Source organism: Macaca thibetana, chromosome 1, assembly GCF_024542745.1.
Source record: "Macaca thibetana thibetana isolate TM-01 chromosome 1, ASM2454274v1, whole genome shotgun sequence".
Lineage (NCBI taxonomy): Eukaryota > Metazoa > Chordata > Mammalia > Primates > Cercopithecidae > Macaca > Macaca thibetana.
Window position 1 is genome coordinate 198,161,071 of NC_065578.1, and position 23,828 is coordinate 198,184,898.

Sequence of the window (23,828 nt, forward strand, 5' to 3'; positions counted from 1 at the left end):
TTCAATGCCCAAGTTGGAGTGCAGTGGTGTGATCTCGGCTCACTGTAACCTCTGTCTACTGGGTTCAAGTGATTCTCTTGCCTCAGCCTCCTGAGTAGCTGGGATTACAGGCATGCACCACCATGCCTGGTCAATTTTCATATTTTTAGTAGAGAGGGGGTTTCACCATGTTGGCCAGGCTGGTCTTGAATTCCTGACCTCAAGTGATCTGCTCGCCTCGGCCTCCGAAAGTGCTGGGATTACAGGTGTGAGCCACTGTGCCCAGCCTTGAGCTACTTTTATACCCTCAAAATCTGGCACGTTAAACAAAGGGTTTAATCATTATTAAGAATAACGTATCAAGTATCAGGAAGATTTGGATTTTGCTTGTTTGGTTTGGGTTCCCCCCCCCCCCATCACTTGGCTATAATCCTCAGGTATAAGGAGGATTTTGACCTGAGTGGACCAACCTGGCTCTCTCACCTCCCCCTTGAACCAGTTGTGTGACTTTTGGCAAGTTACTTGACAAAATTCAGTGTTTCCATCTAAAATGAGAACCTTAAAGGAAAAAAAAAAACAAAAAACAACAACAACTGACTTCACAGGGTTATCACAGAATTAAATGAGATAATGTACATAAAGCCATTATGGAGTATTCAGTACATGGTACTTCCTCTATCATTGTTCGCTAGATGTTGTTAAGGTGAAAGAAAGGGCTGAACGAGGCTCTGCGGGGCTGCCATGTCCAGGGTGAATTAGGTGCGTGGCAGGGGGCGGGGAGAAGCAGTTATTGGGTGTAGCCCCAGAGGAAGATGTGACTCTTTTCATCATACAGCTGTGCGTCCTAAAAGGTCCCAGCATTTGGGGGCTGTGATAAATCACTGGGTCAGGCTTTCTCTCATTCCCTCTTCCAGATCTCACTCCAGAATGCAAAGAGGAAAACAGCAGCTACAGCTCTAGGGTAAGGCCTTCTGCTCTTCTACAGAAATTAGTAATGCATTCGGCTTTATTCCACTCTTCTATTACCTTAATGTGCTGACCTGGAGGATAAATGAGATAATAAACACAGAGCACTGAGCACAGTGTCTGGGTCACAGGAGGCGCTCAGTAAACGTTAATTCTCTGCCTCCCGCCCACTTATAGATTAGCCCTGACTTCTCAGAAATGCAGATCCCTATGCACTCACCTAAGTCTCCTTTCAATATCCCTGCATAGGAGCCTTTTTACTACCCTCTTCAAGCTGGCCGGAATCCCTCTCCTCTGCTAATTGTCCCACCGAGAAATGAGGGGAAGAGAATGCAGCAACAACGAGCCAGGAGGCCCGGCCTCCTAGCAGAGGAGACTGTGCTGTTACCCAGCTTTGTGAATGCGAACCTCATTCATCTTCACAGACACTGCTGCGCCATCCATTTTAAATGACATAGAAGCCGACCCGTTTATCAAGATCAGCATACTACTATATTATTATGATTATTTAGCATTTACATAACACTCTATTTGCAAAGTGCTTAATAATAATTTATTTATTACCTCATCTAACTACTCACTAATGGAAAATTCAAGGGGTTGCTCTGGGTTCGCTGACCTCCACTCTGGTGATACCTTAGGCCATTTCCAAATGCCTGCCATAAAATATTTTAATAAAAAACCATTTAGTGTATATGTATATGTGTATATATATACACACACATATATATACCAAATATATATACGTATACATTTATTTTTTGGATTTTGCAACATATCTATTGAGACAATACTATTGAGACATATCTATTGAGACAATACTGTTGAGACATATCTATTGAGACAATACTTTTTTGCTTTACAATGAATAAAAATAAGCATTACTTTTATTATAAAGTCACAAAAATAATCCCTCTCTAGAACTTACATAGAACCAATATAAGATTACATTCCAGTTCTGGGACAGACATGGAAATCATGCAAATGTGCCCTTCACATGTCCCTTCAAGAAAGGGCTGGTTGCCCAGCTCAGAGGAGTGTGGTTGGCTGGTAGCCCCTGCCTGCTAGCTCTCTTAAGGTCCACCTCAAGCAGCGACTGAGCCTGGTGGTGGTTCAAGGGTTTGGCCATTTTTGCCCAAGGTGGGACTCATCTAAAGGGTGATTTTTACCCCGGCATTGTGGCTTGCCCCAGTAATTCCAGTACTTTGGGAAGCTGAGGCAGAGGGATCACTTGAGCCCAGGAGTTTGAGACTAGCCTGGGCAACTGAGACCCTATCTCTACAAAAAATACAATAATTAGCTGGGCATGGTGGCACACACCTGTAAGTCCCAGCTACAAGGGAGGCTGAAGTGGGAGGATCTCTTGAGCCCAAGAGGTCAAGATTGCAGTGAACTATGATCATGCCACTGCACTCTAACCTGGGCAACAGAGTGAGACCCTGTCTCTCAAAAATAATATAAAATAAATAAGATAATGTAATTTTTGTTCTGGGGCTCACTCACGTCTGTATCCCTGTTTGACAGCTTCCCAGCCCAGTCGTGCTTCCTTTGCTTTTTTCCTTCACAGGTGTAACTCCCTGATAAACTTTGATTTTCAGTCCTAATTCACGTCAGAGGTCTGGCAGCATGAACTCTACATTCAGCCCTGTCACTAAGGCAAGTGTCTCTGGACTGCAGATTTTTCACCAGCACACTGAGGGGAGGCAGCTTTGATTCTTTCAAAATTCATTGTGTTTCTTCCATTCTATGAATCTATACAGAATGAGACTCCATATGAATTTTATGTCTTTAGTCTACCTGCTAGGGGGTTTTGCAGTGGAGGAAGGTTTTGAGGAAAAAGCTCCTTGCTTTTTCCCCAAATGGGTCCCCCATTTTCCTGCCTACAATGATCTGTAACAATTCCACCTCCATTAAAACATGCAGTAGGAAGATGATAGTGAGTGTGGATTGATGTGCAAAAATTACATGGTAAAGCCGGGCACAGTGGCTCACGCCTGTAATCCCAGCAATTTGGGAGGCCAAGGCAGGCAGATCACTTGAGGTCAGGAGTTCGAGACCAGCCAGACCAACATGGCGAAAACCCGTCTTTACTAAAAATACAAAAATTAGCCGGGCGTGGTGATGCATGCCTGAATTCCGGCTACTCGGGAGGCTGAGGCATGCGAATCGCTTGAACCCAGGAGGTGAGATTGCAGTGAGCCAGGATCTCGCCACTACACTCCAGCCTGGGTGATGAAGTAAGACTCTGTCTCAAAAACAAACAAAGAGAAACAAACAAACAAAATTATGCAGTAAGAATGTATGTGCATGTAAAACATTTATACTTAATATTACAGAATATACAACAATGCATATAGTTAAATAATATCATAACATACATGATCTAATACATATGCTTACATAAAATATCTACGAAGACAGAGGATCTCACAGCAGAGAGAAATGGGGAAGTGAAGTCCCGTTGGCAGATGGGGAAAACAGAACTGCACATTGAGAGGGCCTAATCCCTGGCTATGATGGTCCCCAAGTTCTTATATCAAGTTATATTCTATAGGGTGAAGATCAGCTCAAGTGAAATACCCAAGAGAGAATAACTCCTTGAACCTTACACACCTCACAATTCTAGAAGATGCAGCCTCCTTATCAGCTGCTCACCTGTGAAGGTCTTTGTTTTCAAGTCAACAATCAGAACAAAAGGTGTGTACCCTCTCCTCTCCCTTCATCCGTCTTTTTCTTTTCTTTTCTTTTTCTTTCTGGATTCCTCAGTACTCTTGGGTCAAATGTATCTCCACAAAATAAACTACTACAAAACTTAATTAGGATTTTTGAAATTAAAAGCTAGTAAAAATGTATTTACTCCTGTAATTTTTTTCAAAGCTGTTATTGTAAGGCTTATGTATAAGGTTGTCATTGGACACTGGCTCCGAGAGTCACATATGTAAATGAAAGTCTATAGTTTGAGGTCACACTTGCTAGAATTTTAAAGTGTGTTCAATAATGCTTTGTGTAAATTTACAGCAGATTGATCTATAATTAACTAGAAAAGACATGTGTGGTGGTTGAGAGAATATCAAGAAAGGTATCTCTGGCTTTCCTTTGATGCTGTGTTTAGAGGCCTGGTGAAATAAGGTGTCACCACCAACCCCTACCCCTGCCCCCCATCTCCCAGCTACCGTATAAGAAAACTAAGAAGGCTCAGCAATATTCTTGGGCAAGGGTCTAGACCCAGCTCTTTAAACAAGGGCTTCAGAGCATGTAGTAAGACAAGCTGGGATTTCCAGAGGCCAGCATGAATTGACGAAAAACAAGTCATGCCACATTCGCATTATTTACTACTTGGTAAGGGGGCTCAGGGAACAGCAGGGAATTACTATAACTGTGTTTCTTTAAAACAGTGAACCAATGCCCTCTTCTAGTTCTTAGGATCATGGTGAGTAACGTGAAAGTAACATGCCAAACAGAGAGAAGGAATCATATTGAACGAATCAACCCTCTCCGCCTGAAGCCCTCAAGTGTTTTTGCCCTAAGGCTCTGATCCTGTCCTCTCCTGATCAAAATATGAATGACTTGGATAAAGGCAGCATGGTAGGGTGGCTATGAACGAGACCTTCAGAGTCAGACAGAGTTGGGTTCAAATCCTGTCTCGACTCCGTACTTGTTGTGTGTCCTTGCCTAAGTTACCTAAACTTTCTATGTCACAGTTTTCATAAATATAAAATGAGGATTATAACACCTTCTTCGTAGAGCTGGAGTGAAAGTACAATGAAATATTCTGTGTAAAGCCAATGTCTGTTGGAGAAATACTCCAACAGTGGTAGCTCTTTGCTGCATAGTAAACACATTGTCTGCGAGTAATGAGCTAATACGTTAAATGACAAAATCAGGATCCAAAAAGGTCTCACCAGGCTGGACTCAAGGACCAAATCTAATAGGATGGCACTTAAGAAGGATAAATGTAAAAGTACTGCAATTAGATCTGAACAGTAAGCTGCACAAATGCCCAGTGGGGAGACAGGGCTTATCAACAGCACACCTGAAAAAAGCCTTGGGAGCATTATAGGACTCCTTGCCCATTATAGGCCAATGGTGTGAGGTGGCTGCCAAAAAGCAAATGCAGTGAAATCCAGTCTTAGGCGGCATAAAGGCAAGTGCCTTGTCTGGAACAAAGAGGAAAATAATGCCCAGCTCCTCTGCTTCTCTCTGGGTACCACACTTTAGTAGGGGTGTTGATAACCCATGCTTTTGTTCTGAATACACAGAATCAGGATAGGGAGAAGACATAAAGCCCATCAGAGCAAAACACAGCTGAGGAAAGAGAAGCCCAAGGAGGCTCAGGACATGTGTCTACAAACATTTGTGCATGATGGATTAGATCCCTTGTGATGGAAAATTTCCAGCTCCTTTCTGTTTAAGAAGAGAACAGGGACTATAGATGCGGGTTACAGAAAGGGAGGTTGCTATCCAATATATAAAGAAGATACCTCTAACCATGAATGCTGTCCACACATGGAGAGGGAGTGAACTCCCCATCACTGGAATGGTCCAGGCCAAGGCTGCAGGATTGCCTGTGAAGAATTTTGTACAGTGATTACTATGCTCTTAAAGCAGGGCTCAGTCTGTAACCTAAGTGCCCCACAAATCATCTGTTAAAATCTTGTAAGTATACGAATAAGTGCATTTTTCACTGGGGAGAAGGTCCATAGCCTTCTTCAGATCCTTTATGGGACCTGAAATTCCACCCCAAAAAGGTTCAGATGAACTGAGCTCGAGTATTATTTCTTTCAATATTTATTGAACACATATTATCTTCTAGTAGGGGACACAGAGATGAGGAAGATGCTGTATCCTTGTAAAGGGAAACTTTGAGTTCGGTGTGTTCTTTTAAACAAACAAATGCACAAAAAAATCCTTATGTGTGCTGTGATAGAGAATGTTGTGCAGTAGAGCAGCAAGAAGGAGAGTGGTCCCTTCTTCCTGAGAGCAGGGTTCCTTCCAACTCCAAGGTTTGGGACCTCGATGACAAATATAAGAGTGGAAGGTTCTTTGGCCACCTTCACCACTCTTTGGGTACAAGTTATCCTCACAGGCTCCTCACAGGTTCCCAGGGGATGCAGATTTGGCAAAACAGCAGATATCTTGAGAGCTCCAAGCAAAGCTCTGGGAAATGCTAATCTCCAGACCTGATCTTTCCTCCAAGACTCCATCCCACCTGTCCATGATGGGGGCAGGGTCACTAGGATGCCCTAAAATGAGGTGCCATGAAATCTGTAGAAAAATGATTTTGATCGGTTCATGAAAACCCAGATCAGCAGCTGCTTGTGCCTGTGTGCATATGCACATTAAACTGTCAACCTGCTTTACATTTATTTTCCCACCATGTAATGCCTGCTTTATTGGGCCAATAAATTGGAGGCAGTAATATATACCCATTAAAATCCTACCTAGCTTCCAAGGCCTGGCTCTTTCCCTACATCCCTCAGAGGTCTCCCCAGTCCCTCTGCCCTCTGAAAGCACTCTATTCTCTGAGCCCCTGCAGCACACACTGTGCATACCTCTCATTAAGCACCTGCTGTTTACAATTTTTGTACCCTTACTTAGGTGAATCCTATTGAGTACCTTTTTCTAATTTCAGACTAAACAAGATGTTATGTGACAAGATCATCAACTCTGCAAGGATGGGGAACCTGTCTGATGCTTCTCTGTCTTTGGTTGACTTTTTAATAAGGCAGGGTATGTCATAGGGGCTCAATTAAATAGGATGAAATAATGATTATACAACTAGAGTGTTTTAGGTAATCAGCTTGATCTCGTTGACAGGTGCGAAAAGGGAGTGGGGGTGGGATTTAAGACTCCCGTAGAGGAGTAGATGAGTTTCACACCTCTGATCTGTCCCCGCAACTTTGAGGGAGATGGCGAGTGATGCCCCATGACCTCCCACTGGAGCTCTGTCCAGAGGAACCCTGAACAAGGAAGGATGTGGAAATGTGTCCTTTTGACACTAACAGATGATATATTTGATTTACTTTTAGATTTGTTTGGCTCGAATAATAGAATGTTAGAGCTACAGAAATGTCAGAATTCAAAAGCACAAACTCCTCATGTTAAAGGCGATGAAACTAAAGTCAACAGAGGCCTGGTGCAGTGGCTCACACCTGTAATCCCAGCACTTTGGGAGGCCGAGGCGGGCAGATCACCTGAGGTCAGGAGTTCAAGACCAGCCTGGCCAACATGTCGAAACCCTGTCTCTACTAAAAGTACAAAAATTAGCTGGGCATGGTGGCACGTGCCTATAATCCTAGCTACTCGGAAGGCTGAGACAAGAGAATTGCTTGAACCCAGGAGGCAGAGGATACAGTGAGCTAAGATCGTGCCATTGCACTCCAGCCTGGGGGACAGAGCAAGACTTCATCTCTAAATAAATAAATAAAGTCAATAGAGAAAAAGTGATTGTAGAATGAGAATAATTAAAGTTACTTGATCATAGAGCTTGTAAGTAGCTAGTAAAGATCAGGGTCTAGGTCTCCTGAGTCCTAAATAAGTGCTCCTCTACTTAAACCCTCCTGAGCTTTCCTCCGGTCTTTCTGAGTAGAATTCGTGGCCCCGGCAGTGACCTAAGGGACCTCTTAGTGACTGCACCAGCTGTTCTCCCTCCTGTTCTCTCTGCTCCAGCCTTGCTGGTCTCCATGCCGTTCCTTGAAATGCCAGGCATGGTCCCACCCCAGGCCCTTTGAATGTGCTGTATACTCTGCCTGGATTGCTTCTGCCCCAAATTCCAAGGGGGCCTCACCTCCTTTAGGTCTTATTCAAATGTCACCTTCTTAGTGAGGCCGAACTGACTAAAATTACATGTCCCACTGCCTGCTCTAGCCAAACTTTCACCTCTTTCTTCTCTGCTGATTTTTTTCTTTAGCACCTATCCCTAATATTCTACACATTTTATCTATTTATCTTGTTCATGTCCTTTCCTCTAATGTAAAGTGTGCTCTCTGAGGGCAGGGATTACTTGGTCTACTTGAGTTCTCTACCCCTGATGCTTAGAATCCAGCCTGGCTCACAGAAGGTGCCCGAGAAACTCTCATTAAATGAGTGACAGCAGTGCTGGCTAGGATGAAACCCGCAGCCCAGAAGCTTTAGTGTGAGATTCAGGGATACGTGAACCAATGGCTGGATATGTAGCCATATTTTGTCCTCAGGTCTCTTCTAGAAAGCTGCCAGAGCCATGTGGAGCCAAATATGGGAAGTTAACCTGCCTCACCCTGGCCTGGGAGCTTATCCAGGCTTATTGACTAGCAGAGCAGAAACAGGCAGATGGATCTCCTGGGGTTTTAACTTTGGACTTAGAATTGTGGCCTTCAGGTTTTTCCATGGAGTAAAGTCATCGTGACCACCATTGTCACCGTTGCACAGTGTTCTGACGAGATCGGGCATGTTCGGGGTGCTATGGCCATAGACCATTGCACAGTGTTCTAAATAAACCTTAGTAACCGAATGGACAGTCCTGGGCTGATTGCAGCGTGGCATCACTGAGGTGATGTTTAGGTTTTGTTAAAATAAAAGCTCATTATTAATTCATGGCAGAGACAGAAAAAACACAATTGAAACTGTCAGAGGTCCATCTGCCAAAGGCTGGGAGAACCCTCCTCTCCTGCCAGCAATGGGCCTTTAACCTGCTTGGAGAACCACTGACTCAGATGAGGAAACAAAGTTCAGGCTCAGGACAATTAGAATCAGTAGCTGCTCTAGATGTGAAATGTCTCGCCATCCCAGAGCCATCTGAATCACAATAGTTGTAGCTGGCTTTTAGAGGGACTTAAAGAATCTGAACCATATCCCACCAGAGCATTACCTGGTGGAAGACGCCGGGCTCACAGACCACTAGAAGCCTCTGTGGACAAGCCCAGATCTTCCATAAAAGCCTCTCATTGAGTCCTCGTCACTGTGTACGTTTAAAGAAAGCGAGAGCTCTTTAGGGACCAGGGAGACAGAGGACAAAGATTTTCTTCATGCTCGTTATCCAAATCCAGGCATTTCCCAAGTGAAAATGGCAGAGGATTCTTTCTTTTGTCTCACCCATCCCTTGAACCATGCTATTTGCAAATAAACCAGGTTGCAGAGGTCATGGGAGGCCTTTCTCTCTCTACTTTTCCTGTTCTCCATGTAGGGTCCCTGTAGATGAGGTAAGCTTCTGGACTCAGGTCCAAACACCAACGCAGAGCAGGGAGAAGTCCCAACAGCTGACCATTAACTGTCAGCTCCCCCTGCTCCTCCAGGCCCACTAGCTGTCTAGATGCACAGCACGGTCAGAGGTCCTCCAATTCCTTCCTACTGCATGGAGCTGCACTGAGGGAAGACAGGCTATCTCGGAGTGGACACTGGCTAGAAAAAATGGCCCCCCTCGGAAGTCACCTCTGGCTGTGGCTCAGCTGGAAACCATTAGCCATTTTCTTAGCCTGGTATTGTGCACGGATGGAAATTTAAAGCTAGCAGTGAGCCGCTCTATTCTTTCTCTTTCTCCATATTCTCTTCTTCTTCCCACATGAAATGCTGGGGCCCACCTGAGACCTAACATTTGTCTGTTTTGAGAATAGATGAGTATTTATTAGAATTAAACAGCTGGGAGCTCTGTGATATTTAGACGGGTATTAGGAGGAGTGTATGAAAAGAAGATAATGCTGGGTCTTTTTTTCTGTAAACCAGTCTGGGCTGTTACTGAAGGGATTTCTTGGGTCTCCTGTGAGAGCCAGATACAGTTAATTTCCTGCAAAAGCTGCGGGCTGGGCCGCGCTGATATTGCAGTGTTATTTAGAATAGAAAGGTCAGGCCTGAGATTGAATAATCATTGACAAGAAATCCATGGGGGATATGAAACAGTTGGTAAGCAGTGACTGAAACCTCGTCTGACTCCTCCCCCGCTTCCCTTTCTTCCTGGGTATCCGGCTGATTCTGGGGTTTATTTATTATTCTTTCTGCAAATGTTTCGTGTACCCTCCAAGCTAATGGGAAAGGTGTATTGAGACAGAGAGGGCAAGTTTTTAGGCCACCATTTGAGATGGGATGCTCAACGTTACAGACGGACCGGAGAGGCCCACTCTGGCTCTGGGGCCGCTTGCCTTGGGCACCTGCACGTGAATTTTCAAATCACAAATGGCAGCTTTCTCCTCAATACCTTGAGGCACTTTGTCCCCAACAGGGCTTTCTTTTTTCTGCGTGGTCTCTGAGCTGTAGTCTGTGTAGCCCAATTTTATAGCCTGACCTGAGTGTGAAGCCAAAGGTAGGATGCCGGGAAAGCACAAAGGGAAATGAGATGGATGCAACAGCTGCTGTGTGTCGGGCATGTGCTGTGTCTTTTGAATATAGTATCTCATGAATCCTGGCATCCCAGAGATTCCTGCTCTACTGATGAAGAAGCCTCAGAAGGCTCAGAGGGGTCTGAATAACTTGCTCAAGACCTCCCAGTTCCTAAGCAGCAGAACAAAGATTTAAAACCTAGAGCTTCTCTGGGTACCAGGCTTATGCCCTTTCTCTGTGTCACATTGTCTCATAAATTTTCTAATCTCCACTGTGGACTCTTTTTCTGACGCTGTCCTCCTTCTCTTTAATCCAGTCTCTCTAGAGGGTTTCTTGGAAATCTATGTTTTCAATGAAAGAGTTTCTTTTGCTGAAAACCATCAGTAGCCAGTGTGTCAGAAGTCAGGTCCCATAGATTGGGTGGCATAGGGTTCTGTTCAGCTTAGAAAGAGGAGAAATGGGTCAGGGGACTTTCAAGGTCCCTTCTGAATATCAGATGCCATATAATTTATTTTAAAATTAGATTTACTTCTTAAAGGTTTAGCCAGGGAATGATTCTTCAAAGCATAGTTATCTGGCTCAATTTGGGAACATTAAAGTAGATGAATAATAAAATAATTAACAACTCATCCATCAGCCACCAATTGTGAATTAGCATCTAGGTCATGGTTACAGTTATTCTGACTGGAGCCAGGTAAGGGTTAGTGCCTACACTTCTGGTTAGAATAAGGGAGCGTCTATAATTGTAAAGTCAGGATCAGCATGATATCTCTGTGAACAGCTCGTAAACCAGGTAAGATTATCAATAGGGAATGTCATTCAAGGACGGCTTCTTGGCACAGTGGCTTTGGGTCACAGGTTGTCTGTTGCTGTGCTATGTTGTCACCAAGTATTCTGGTATCTGGTGACATTTCCTGTGCTTCCTGTGACTCCATGGCTGGGTAACATGGAGAAATCCTAGGCAATAGGCTGAACTGGGACCACAGCCTCTTCTGCAGGTTGCCCACTGGCAGCTGAAGAGCTACAAGCGTGAAGATATCCAGTGTGTGAGTAGATTACTGCGTCATCTGCTTCACCCAAGTTTATGTAAGTCCTACTCCTTCACTGAGATGCAATTTGATCATTGTTGCCAAATCAGTTACAGAATAATGAATAAGAATATATTTTTTGCTTTACTGGTTTTAAAACATAGATTTAAAACAATAGTACAAGTTTTCAAGCGCCATGATCTGGTGGCTCGTGTATGAACTGGAAACTTAGAGTCCTGAGTTTTATCTCCAGATTGCACACCCCCTTCTCCTGAAAGAATTGAGGTAACTGTGTGTCTTGGGTCCATATCCTGAGGCTACAGAAACTGCAGGGACTTATGGCATTGACAGTTTATTTCTTTGAAATGTCTGAGTAGTTTAACGCAGCAAAGATGTCTGCTATTACCCCTTTCCCTATCCTTTCCTGAGCCCCCATTTCCACACTGAGGCAAGAACCCTTTCTGTCATTTCACCTGTACCTGGATTCTGGCAGTGCGACGTTTAGGACAACAGATACGTAGAGCAGGAATGTGCACATTCTGGAAAAAAAATGAAGTATGAGGTGGTGTGGCAAAGCAGTCAACAGTTCCGACTCTGAAGCCAAATTCTCAGCTTCTGCGCTTTGTATCTTAGCACCTTTTGGAAAGTGGATGAGCCTCTCTGTGCTTCAGTTTCTTCGTTTGTAATGAATATTATAATAATAGCACCACTTAGAGCTGTTGAGAGAACTAATGAGTATATGCAAAACTCGTAGAACTGTGCCTGGTCCATGGTAAGCATGACAACATGCAGACATAACTTTTCCTGCCCACTATGCATCCATACCTTCAAAGCACCTTTTCCAGTGTCAAGCACTCTGGCATGCGCACAAATTAATTAAGAGGAAATTGGTGGTGATTTCTTATCCAGCTGGTTCAGGTGGAAGCTGCAGGCTCTCAGGATCTCAATCCTAACTTTTCTCTGAATGTGATTCTAGAAGCAAACCTTGAGATGTTCCTTTGAGAACGCCTTAGGGCAGCATAAACGGATCCATTCATTAAACACACATTTAATGAGAACCAGCTATGAGCCAGATACTTCCTTGGGCAATTTACTCCTTAGTCCCCTTGTCTCAGTTTCATCACCTGCAGAATGGGAATCAGGACACCTGCCCTTTTGCAACCGCAGGATTGTTCTGAAGCTCCAGAGGAATGTGTCAGTACACCTTATAAAATGCTAGACAAATTGGTGGTGCCAATATTATAACCATGATGACTGTCACTGTCTGTGGGGTCGTGACCCTGCCATCAGGTGGCAATCCCTCCAGTGCAGAGCAGCACTAGATCAGACGGATGACCTCGGGAACACGAGCTCCATGGCACCATCTGGCATCCTCTTTGCCTTTGATTTATCATTGCAGATCTCTCCCCATGCAACACCACAAAGGCAGGTTGTGTGACACCTTTACTGCCTGGCACAATGTGGAGCAGGGATGATCTTATGCATGCAGGGACAAAGTGCAGAGGCTCACTTCTGCCTTCTGAGCATACGTTTCTTAGGTGGGAAAAGGCCACTGGTACTGCCAAGGGGAACTCGGCCATTCTAGCTGCCCTGGGATAGGTCAGGCTGATGCAGGGCAATAGCAGGACAGCCAAGGTCCAGCCAGGTGGAAGATGTTCTTGCAACCCCTCACCCTTCCCTCCCCCAGTTTGCTCTGGTGGCTGCCATCCCTGAAGTTTATAGGTATCATTACCTATGAAAAATCTGTTCCATCTGAAGACAGTTGGGGTTGGGGATGGGTGGCAGATTGCAATTTAATGATCAGATTAAAATATGCTAAAGCAAACAAATAAATAAATAAAAAGCCCAGCAGCCTGGAGCGCCACAATTCATTCTGCGGGCAACAGAGGCTGGGGCTCCAGGGACCAGCTCATAATTCACCCCACAGGCAGGTTTAGTAGCCTGTTACTGTATGACCACAAGGAGAAACAACTCTCCAAGAAAGATTTACACTGAATGGCACTGGAGGCTGAAGGGCTAGGGCCTGGGAGAGGAGGGAGGTGCGGGAAACTAACAGATCCTGGGGTTAATAATGGAGAAAGGATGGATTCTAAACTTACTCCCGCCAGCGACAGTGACCCACACCTTCCCTCCCCTTCCAAGTTTTCCCTGGCCCCTCCACAACTCACCACACTTGAGTCACCCTGCCCGTGGCAATTAAACAAAACTTGATAATACCACTTAGGGTCACTTTTCTATTTCACAGCTTACCAGACTGAGAGCTCATGAGGGAAGAACATGGGAACTATTCCTCTCACTGTCCCTGCTTTTCAAGACAAAGATGCTACTCAGTAAGTAAGTGCTGGGAAGATGAATGAATGAAACCACTATTCTATCAGAGCCTGTGCTCCTTACTGAGAACTACTCTGTGCAGGTGCTCTGGGGCATGAAAGATGGGTGAAAACATGCCACCCCATGCGGCCCTTCCTTCTCGACCTTCCTGTCTTCCTCATCTTCCTTGGGGACCATTCCTTGCTGTCTCTGATCTGCACTCAGGTACTGGTATCTGCCAGATTCCCTCCTCCAGCACAACCTTTGTACCTATTCTGCCTTCTGCCTAGGACTCTCTTTCTGTCCATACTTAACTAATTTGTCAGTTTATAGCTTGAGAGGCAACTTCTCAAGAAGACATTGTTGACCCCGTTGACAAATTCAATTCTCTTTGCTATAGACTCTCATAGGATCACATATCTTTTTTCATAGTACATATCGGAGTTGCAGATTTACACTTACCTAAGTGAATACTTGACTGATATTAGATACCCCCACTAGACAGTAAACATCCTGAGAGTAGGAACTGGATATTTTTATTTTTGCTCGTCATCCCTGGCACTCAGAACAATGCCTGGTTCACAGTAGGCTCTTGGGAAACATTTGTTGATTAGTGGAACAATACCTTTCCCTAGCTAGGGACTTTAAGAAATGAACATCACTGAATCCCCACCTCAGCAAGTCCTGTGAATCCGCGACCTGTCACCCCTTGCCCTCTGCTAAGTCGTCTGCAATTATTACAACAGATCTCCACGAACCTACAATGTAGAACCGATTAGGGCAGCTCCCTGCCAGGGCCCAGCATGGCTGTGGATTGCTGTTGTGTCTGAAGAAAGAGAAGAAGGGTGAGGAGATCTGAGATAATCATTCATTTCCCCCCTTTGGGGAAACTTTTTTTTGATCACACTCAGCAAATGATGCTCTTGTACCAATAACAAATGTCAAATGCTCTGTCTGGGACTTGGGGAAGACAGAACATTAGCAAAAGAGGAGCAATTCAATGAAAAGGACAGAATTTCTGTTTAAGGACTGGAAAGTCAAGTAACAAATGTCACTAGAGACTCCAGGGAGACAGCTTTGCATCAACAACCAACACGACAGAAAAAAAATAAATACATCCACAACTACCTTTAATCATCTTGCACTCCCTGCTTCCTGGAATCTTCCACAGGGTCTCCCTCACTCACTTTCACAAGATCCTTAGCTCTCAACACTGTAGCATCTATTGGCAACGGTGTTGGCTGGAAGGAGCCAAGCGGAGCCGTGGGAGCAGCAGATGAAGCCCTATACTATGACACATTAAACAGCATTGCAAAGAAGAACACCATATCTCCAGCCCATGGTGGTTTGGCTTCCGGTAAATCTCTGTGCACGTATTAATCTGACAACTATGAACCAAATGTGGGGGCAGTTGTTCAGTCTTCTCCTATATGAGATGGTAATTGGGATAACATCTTACTTTACTCCCACTTACTATCAATGTTTGAACTAAGCTGAAATCAAAGTGTTCTTGGTTCGGAAGAGAGCCAGAAAGGTAAATGAGTAATTGCAACACAATAGGATGAGTGCCACGAGAGAGGGATAAATAGGGTGCTGTGGAAGCAATAATCCTTGGGGGGAACTTGGGAATGGGTGGCATTGGCACTGAGCCTTGAAACCCGGGAAGGTGTTCTAGCAGGAAGACAGTCATTCCAGGCAGGAGAACTGTGTGTGCAAAGGAAGGTCTAATGAAGGCAAATGAATTTTGCTTAGTCCAGGATTTTCTCTGGGTCCTCACACCATCAACTTCTGCCCCAAATACTGCAATTGCCTCCTCACTGGTTTTCCTGTTTCCAAACCTTCTTCCCTGTGGTCTATTCACAGCGCTGCTGCCAGAGTCACACTCTTAAAACTTAAGTCATATCACGATACTCCTCTATCCCAAACATTCCAAGGCCTTCAGGTTCACTCAAAAGAATAGCCAAAGTTGTTACTAAACCCGACAAGAGGCCCTGTGTAATCTGCCCCTCCCTTTCACCATTAATTTTTTGACCACATCATCTGATAGTCTTCCCCTCACTTTCTCTGATCCAGCCACCTTGGGCTCCTTCCAATTCCTCAAACTTACCACGTGTGTTCCTGCCCCAGGGCCTTTGCATGAGCTATTCTCTGCCTGGAATACTCTTCTCAGATAACCTAATGGTTTACTCTCTTTCTCCTTCTGCAGCTTGCTCAAAATCACCTTTTTAGTCAATTCCCTGGACCACCCTATCTTGATTTACTCCAAAACTTCTACCCTCCTTTCTTACCTCTTTCCCTTAGCACTTGTCACTTCTAACACACCATTTAGTTCACTCATTTATTTTGTTTCTTGTTGGTTTCCTCTTCTGCTGGCACCTAAGATCCCTGACAACAGACAATTTGGTCAAAGTTGTTTCCTTATTACCTAGTTTAGTGCCTGGCACACGGTGGAGTGGTGGGGAGGTACTTTTTCAATATTTGCTAAGTGAAGGAATAAATAAATGGATAGTTTAAAATAACACTATGTTCTAACCAAACACTGGCAGGAATATTCAGGTTTGTTAGACAACCCAGGTCATCATCTCAAGAAGAATTCGGATCTTTAAATAAATCACAAACTTGATATTTAGAAGTGAGGTAAGCAGCACTGCTCTTAAAACTGCAAGGGCACGCCACGGAAGTTTGTCCTCATACCTGCTGTGTCATCACCTTGAGGCCTCATTCTCTATTAGTGCCCCCTTTTTAACTTCTTACTCCTGAGATGCTAAGATCTCCCTTTAGGGAGAAAGGAGGCAACATGTCTCTCATGCCTGACATGCCTTACGTGAATGGCTTCAATCTCTCCCGCTCTTCCCTCCTCTCTTTTAACATTTCTCCTTTAAAATCTTATCCTCTCTTCTGTATTCCCTTTCCTCTTTTTTGTTCCTTCAATGTTTCTCTCCTCTTTTGCCCTTTCCACCTCCTCCTACATGCTACTCCTCTATCCCAAACCTCACACCCCTTCTCTCTGTATTTTCCTGTCTTTTCCCCATCTGCGCTCTCCTTCACTGTTTTATTCCCTTTCTCTCTCTTCTTTTTTGCCTTCATTCCTTCCTCCCTCTCTTGTCTGAGCAAGTACTAAGTGTGTTATGAGGTGCTTTGTTCTGTGTGTGAGGGAGATCTGATCCTTGAGTTCTAACAATTTATATGGGAAGCCAAGATATTGAAAGACAATTCAAGGCAGTACCAAAGACACACTAGAGGAGCTCAGTGGAGAGGCGATAACTTCAGGAAGGAGAAAGGTTTCATAGAAGACATGGACACCTGCTGGAGGAAGGAGTATGTGAGTGGGTCTGAGTGTGTTAAGGACCATCATTCTAGGTGGCTGACATCATGGCATCATAAGCAAAGGTAAAAAGGCAAAAAGAAAGAAATAAATTTGGAATTTCTAAGGATGCTATAAGAAGACCAGTCTGGCTGGTGCCAATAATTTTTACTTGAGCCTAGTAAAAAGGAGAAAAGATTAATAAAGCCCCCTCAGAATTCAGAATATTCATTTTCTATAATTTTAACAGTATTTCTTTTCCTCTACAGAGAAACCTAAATCTACATACATTTTTTAAAGAAAGCAATTGCTAACTCATCTTAGTGATCATACACTAGTGTATTCCCAGCATTCAGCTGCCAATAAGTATTGATTGAATTGTTTGGAATTATATACCTACATGACTTGGTGGAAGGTGAAGTAACTATAATCCAGACTTGAGAAGGTTTTAAATCAACATCACCATTGCTTCTAGGTGTGAGGGATTCCTGCCTAGCATCCTTCCACCTCTCCTTGAAGCTAGATGATTTGAAATAATTAGGTCATAACATTTCTTGAGCAGCTTTCTTGGGCTTCCTATAGTTCCATCCCTTGATGGGATTAGCTCCAAGTCATCCAGTTGTAAGAACTTTTAAAATTTTAATCCACATCTGTTCCCATAAGCCCAGCCTAATTCTATTTCTTCCTGACTTTGTTAATGGACATCATAATTTTAAATTCTTGTCCAAGCTTGTAAATTGGTGAATACAGTTGTATTCCTGACCAAGGACCCAGAGATTTGGGTTGTGTTTTGTTTAATCTTGCATCACACTGAGCCAGCATTTCCAGTGGCAGTCCTAGCAGAAGATTTGCCTGGGGTACAGAGCAGTGCCTGACACATAGGAGGTGGCCAGCACACGCTTGCTTGTTGAAGAAATGCAAAGCTGGTTTACAGATAGCTTTTCAATGTTCATGATGTCCCAAGTAACAACCCCCAGCAAGAGGGGCCAAGAGGACTCACAAACTTTTCGGCAGAGATTTTGCTATTTGCATAGAGAGGGTATTGGCAATGCATAGAAAGTTCCAAAGAGGGAGTCTAGACAATCTGAATAAAGCAGTGATGTGCAGAGAGCTAGGACTGCAGACTTACGAGTGAAAGGCTGGTTTTATGTCACTGAAGGTCAAGATGCAGTGACTTGACTGGAATAAACTTGGGTGCAGAGGATAAATGGTTAATGCAATTGATGCAGTCACAGTCTCTTGTTCTCTGGAACCAAATGCAGAGGGCCCTGCTTGAGCTCCCGGTCCATATGGCTATGCAGGAATTCAGGGCTCTCCAGGGGCCACTGGTCTATCCCCATAGATGTATCTGGAGAATGATCCAGGCCAGTCCGTACAGAAGGCCCTTTCACTTAGATTTGAGGTAAGAGATGGGAGCTTGCTCTATTCTCTAAGAAAGTTTACCAGAGCCCTTCATTTGGAGAACAACCAGGTATCCCTTCTGTCATTAATAAAAATGATTTCTTGATTTCATTCAGCTATTGCTCCTTGTATTGATTGGTAAGAAGCTGGAAACCCCTAGCCTTAAACAGAGGTTAGGTCAGTCTGGCAGACTTGCAAATAACCCAAAGACTAGCATTAGAAGATTTTACACATTCAAGTATTTTATAGTTCCTTTCTCCCTAAAGTAGAATCTCGAGCACTTTGGTCATCAGAAGCCTAGAAAAAAAGCACTTGGAGAGAACAAGAATTCAAAGAAAGTAAATGGCATATATGAAGACAAACTTCAATAACAGCATAGTTTTGTCCAAGACCAACTTTGCCTACTTCCCTTCTCAGCACCAAGTTTGTGATTTGTTTGAAGAATTCTAAATTTTCTTAAGACGAGATTCTGGGATGTCTAGCAGGCCTGAATATCCCTTCCACTGTTTGCTTTGCAATTCTTCATTTATTTATTCATTTGGGCCTTTAGATTGCCTGTACTAGGCATAAGTGGGTCACACTGCATAGTCACCCCAAATTCTCCCTTCCCCTTTCTTTAACTGAAATACAAGATCCATAAAGGAAACATTAGTGGGGCTTGAGACCCCTACTACAGAATTGCAAGATGGCTCTCATGAAAGTTGTGGTTTCAGAAACTCAGATTTGAAGTCAGCCACAGTGTGTGTGTGTGTGTGTGTGTGTGTGTGTGTGTGTGTGCGTGCACGCGCGCTGGCTCTGGGGGTGGTGACAGAGCATTTTATCAGTGAACTGACACAAAGGAATGAGGCCCTTGTTTATTGGAGGTGTTCATCTACTCTTGGGTTGAGGTACAGAAATATTTTAGTGACATTTTTACAAACCTGAGGCTAAAAAAGACATTTACAAGACACATACTTGGACTCTTTGTCCCTAGGAATCAGGTTCGCTCAGATTTTCTAGGAGAAATGGAATCAGTATCTTTTTTTTTAAGTTTGTAATTTTTGTAAACAAAATAGGAGCAGTGGAAAAGTGAATGAGAAATGATGGAAAGCACACCCACTGAGCTGGGAGATGACAAGAACTTTTTCAGGAAGAGTAAGATCTTAGCAGCCAGGCTAGCTTGATATAAAAGAAAGAAAATGTACCCATAGCTAACAGTTCTTTATAAGGGAACTAGGAAACAGGACAATATTTTAATTATTCTTCGTTCAGGTTTGAAGATGCACCCAGAGAGATATAGTAGAGAAATCACACTAATAACAAACACGTTTAGCATTTACTGTGTGTCAGGCATTGTTCTAAGTGCTTTACATATATTCACTCAGTTAATTCTCCCAGTAATTCTGTGAAGTAGATACTAGAATTGACTTCATTTTATTGATGAGGAAACTGAGGCACAGAGACATTAAACAACATATCTAAGGTCACATGGCTGGTAATTAGTTACAGTAAAATGGGAAATTTGGTCTTTGTCCCCAGTTCCTGGTACAGAACAACTGAAACCTTTGGAATTTCCTCAGTGATAAGGGTGATAGGAGAGTCTTTTGTTCTAATGAGGCGACTCTTGGCAGGCCACTAGATAGCTTAAGTATGGGGACTGGTCACCAGAAAGACTAAGACTTGATTAAAAGGTTAGAACTTTCAGCCCCACCCCACAATTCCTGGGTAAGAGGCTATAGCATGGGTCACCAATGCCTTTGGGCAATGATTTAGTCAATCATGTGTATTTAATGAAATCTACATGAGATCCCTAAACAATGGGTTTCAGGGAGCTTCTGAGTTAGTGAACGCATCCACATGCCAGGAGGGTGGCACATCCCAACTCCATGGGGTCAGAGGCTCCTGTGCTTAGGACCCTTCCAGACCTCCCGCTATGTGCCTCTCTGTTTGGCTGTTTATTTGCATCCTTTATAATAAACTGCTAAATGGAAACAAAGTGGCTTCTTGAGTCCTGTGAGCCATTCCAGCAAATTATTGAATTTAAGGAGGGAGTCATGAGACCTCCCAATTTTTAGCCAGTCATCAGAAGTATGAGTGACACAATACTTATGGCTGGTGTCTGAGGTGAGGGCAGACTTGTGGGACTGAGCCCTTAAACCTTAGGAGTCCGACGCTAACTCTGGGTAGTTGGTATCAGAACTGAGTTAGATTGTAGGACACCTAGTTGGTTTTTGGGAATTGGAAGAGAACTTCTCATCTGTTGTCAGAGTGGCATCAGGAAGAACCTGGCAGTAGCAGAGCTGGGATTCAAGTATGTGTGGTCTTGCTTTTAGGATCTCAGTGAGTAAACCAACGTGGTCCTCAATATCAAAGGATCCAGAAAGCACCCACAGCAGCAGATAGGGGACCAGTTATGGCAGCAATTGGAAATATTCTCACCAGTGACTCAGAAGGCTTAATTAGGTGGGAACAGAAAAGGTGGACACATTTGAAAGGGGAAAATCAAGAAGATCAGAGGAAAATACTTCAAGGATTATTAGAAATAGACCTGCCACGTGTTCTGAAGGTGTAGCGCAGGAAATGGGCTCTAAGGGAGGGCTCTTGGGAGGGCGGAAACACACTGCAGCCACGTGATGGCTGAGCCTGGGCGTGTGCTCCTGGGAAGACTCGCCTGCGAAGCATTACTCAACCCAAGGAATTAAAGCTGAACAGTGGAAGCTTTGGACAGATCTGGAGATATCGAAAAAAAACTAACAATATAATTCAGAAAAGTATGTTAGGAAAACAAATGTCTGTGCCCAAAAGCAGAGAGTGAGCCCTATGCAAGACAGAGAAGGGATGGAACCAGGAAAAGGAGCAGGCGAGAACATTTTAAACTTTGCAGGCTCTGCTGAAAAGGAGTTGAGGAACACTAGGAGAGACACATCAGGGGTGAATCTCAAGGGGAGGGCAGAAAGGAATGTTTCTCCTAACACTGAAGCAGCAGCAGTTATTCAAGGCCTGGAACTCCAAGGTGGAGGGAAGGGGAGGCTTTGTGGGGAGTGGTGCCCAGGGAAGAAGCCCTGCCCTCTGCACCAACAACAGCCTGCTTCAGGATTTGAGCTTGACTCCAATTGAGACAAAGGAAAAGCCCAGAGAAGGTCATGGGCTGGAGGAATTCCAGAGAAGGAAGCAGCAGAGGTCACAGTGGTACAGGGATAAACATATCTGGGATTAGGGATGTAGGGTTTAAAGGGAAATGGAAATCGAGATAAATCTTAAAGATGTATATGAATACCAAGGGGGAGGCAGGAGCCTCAAGTGAGCCTGTGGACTGGAGAGGACCCATTTTACATTTTTGAATTTTTCACAGAGACATGAATATTTCAAAGGTCATTCTCAGAGAAAGGAGGCAGAATGCATAGATTGGATTGTTTCCCTCAGGATATAGGAAGCAGAGTGCAAAATTAACCTCTTGTTGGTGGCTGTGTTTCAACATTACATTTGATAGTACTCAACTGGCATTGTAAAGACTGAAATAAAAATTGTATTTTTGATTTTTCACGTGCTCTCTGTCTTTCCTGCTTCCTCACCAAGTTTCCAAATCTCTTCTATGGTCATTCATTACCACCGGTCATGTTCTATGCTCTGGGCTCTGGAAACCTAACTGTGCTGTAGGAGTCTGAGCTTTGCTGTGTTTTCTAAATTCTGTGGGTCAGGCCAACACTGGGATATGGTTCAAATGCCTACTAAGTGACTTTCTAGAAAAAAAACATGGGATACTAGAAAGATTCAAGGTTGGATTAATTGAACTTTGGAGGGGGCAGACGGTTATCCTCATTTCAGTAGAAGAGGCCCGCTGCTGTTATAGAAGGAAGGCCTTCAACTTTACTTCTGGCAACGGAGTGAGGGTGTACTGGCTGGGAATGAGCACACTAGGAGGAAATTGGAGACTGTGGAGTTGTAGACTAATATTTCTTTGAATTTTAATTTAAAAGAGAGAAAGCCAGGTGTGGTGGCTCACGCCTGTAATCCTAGCACTTTGGGAGGCCAATGTAGGCAGATTGCTTGAGCCCAGGAGTTCGAGACCAGCTTGAGCAACATGGAAAGACCTCAGCTCTACAGAAAATACAAACATTATCCGGGTGTGATGGTGCATGCCTGAAGTCCCAGCTACCTGGGTAGCTGAGGTGGGAGAATCATTTGAACTCAGGGAGGTCGAGACTGAAATGAGTCATGTTCATGCCACCTCACTCCAGCCTGATGAAACAGCAAGACCATGTCTAAAAAAAAAAAAAAAAAAAAAAAAAGAGAGAGAGAGCGAGAGAGAGGAGTATTTTGTTTTGAACTTTAACTTCTGTCTGAATATTAGAACGAGAGATCCGTATTCAAATGTATGTGATCACTTGGGGCCTTTTATGCTATCACCAAGTGCGTGTTAACTCTGGTGAGCTATGTCGTGTGGCTGGGCATTGTGGGAGAGAGTGAATTTTGGCTGAGGGTACAGAAGAACCTGGATATGAATGAATGTACCACTCTGATCTATCCAGAAGCATCCAGAAATAAGAGCTGCATTGTCTTTTGCATTGGTCCTGGGAGGATACACAAGGACAATGATTCTCCAACGAATGTGGCCCTGGGCAATGCCACTGCTATAACCTTTTACAACCTTCCTTACCTCACTTCTAGCATGCCCAAGGTGACCTCAGAAGTCTGCCTAAGGCTGGAAGCCATAGGTTGAATCACACTGGCCTCGGTGGTCAGCAAAACCACTTACTTCTTTGTACACTATAGTAGCTTTTATGCAGGAATGAGAGGGAACTCCCCAAAGCAAAGCATCATTCCTGATTCAGGGATCCAGATTAAAACAACCTCCTTGAACTCACCCACTGCATGTTTTATAAGACTAGGTTCTTGTGCCTGTCTCCATACTGGGTGTTTCCAGAAGGAAGGCTATATTCTGCATATGAATTGGTGGTCAGTAAAATTGACATTTGGTTGCATGTTTAAAAAAATTTTTATTTTATTTTATTTTAAAAGTCTTATCAAAGTAAGTAGTGGGAGTGGAGAAGGAATAAAGGAATCTGTAACTGGTTGTAATCAATTAGTTGCAAACACTACTGCACTTGGACCAGTCATGTCTCTTTTTAAAATGGGGATTTGGCCACGCGTGGTGGCTCGTGCGTATAATCCCAGTACTTTGGGAGACCAAGGCGGGAGGATCACTTGAGGCCAGAAGTTCGAGACCAGCCTGGCCAACATGGTGAGACCTCATCTCTACTATAATTACAAAAATTAGTTGGGCATGGTGGTGCATGCCTGTAATCCCAGCTACTTGGGAGGCTGAGGCAGGAGAATCGCTTGAACCCGGGAGGCGGAGGTTGCAGTGAACAGAGATCACATGAGACTCTGTCTCAAAAAAAAATGAAATAAATAAAAATAAATAAATAAAATGGGGATTTGGTGGAAGTCTAGTCTATAAGGACAGCCATGTACAAATCTATGGTTTGGGAGAAGGGGTGAGCATATGAGATTTTGTGATTTTAAGGGGTTAGACCCACACTTCACCATGCTCTCTAAGATGACTGCTGGCT

General features: G+C 43.9%; 1 protein-coding gene across 4 annotated transcripts in view; it reads right to left on the reverse strand.

Annotated features, from left to right (window-relative positions):
- The window catches only part of MGST3 (microsomal glutathione S-transferase 3), a 1,219,025-nt gene that overhangs the window by 774,472 nt on the left and 420,725 nt on the right, over positions 1-23,828 (reverse strand). The window contains exon 1 of one of the 4 annotated variants that reach the window (XM_050768840.1): positions 387-397. The exons of the other annotated variants lie outside the window; for them this stretch is intronic. The gene's annotated coding sequence lies outside the window, so the exon portion shown is untranslated. Of the gene's footprint in view, positions 1-386; positions 398-23,828 lie in introns of those variants that run through there. 4 annotated transcript variants of the gene reach the window in all.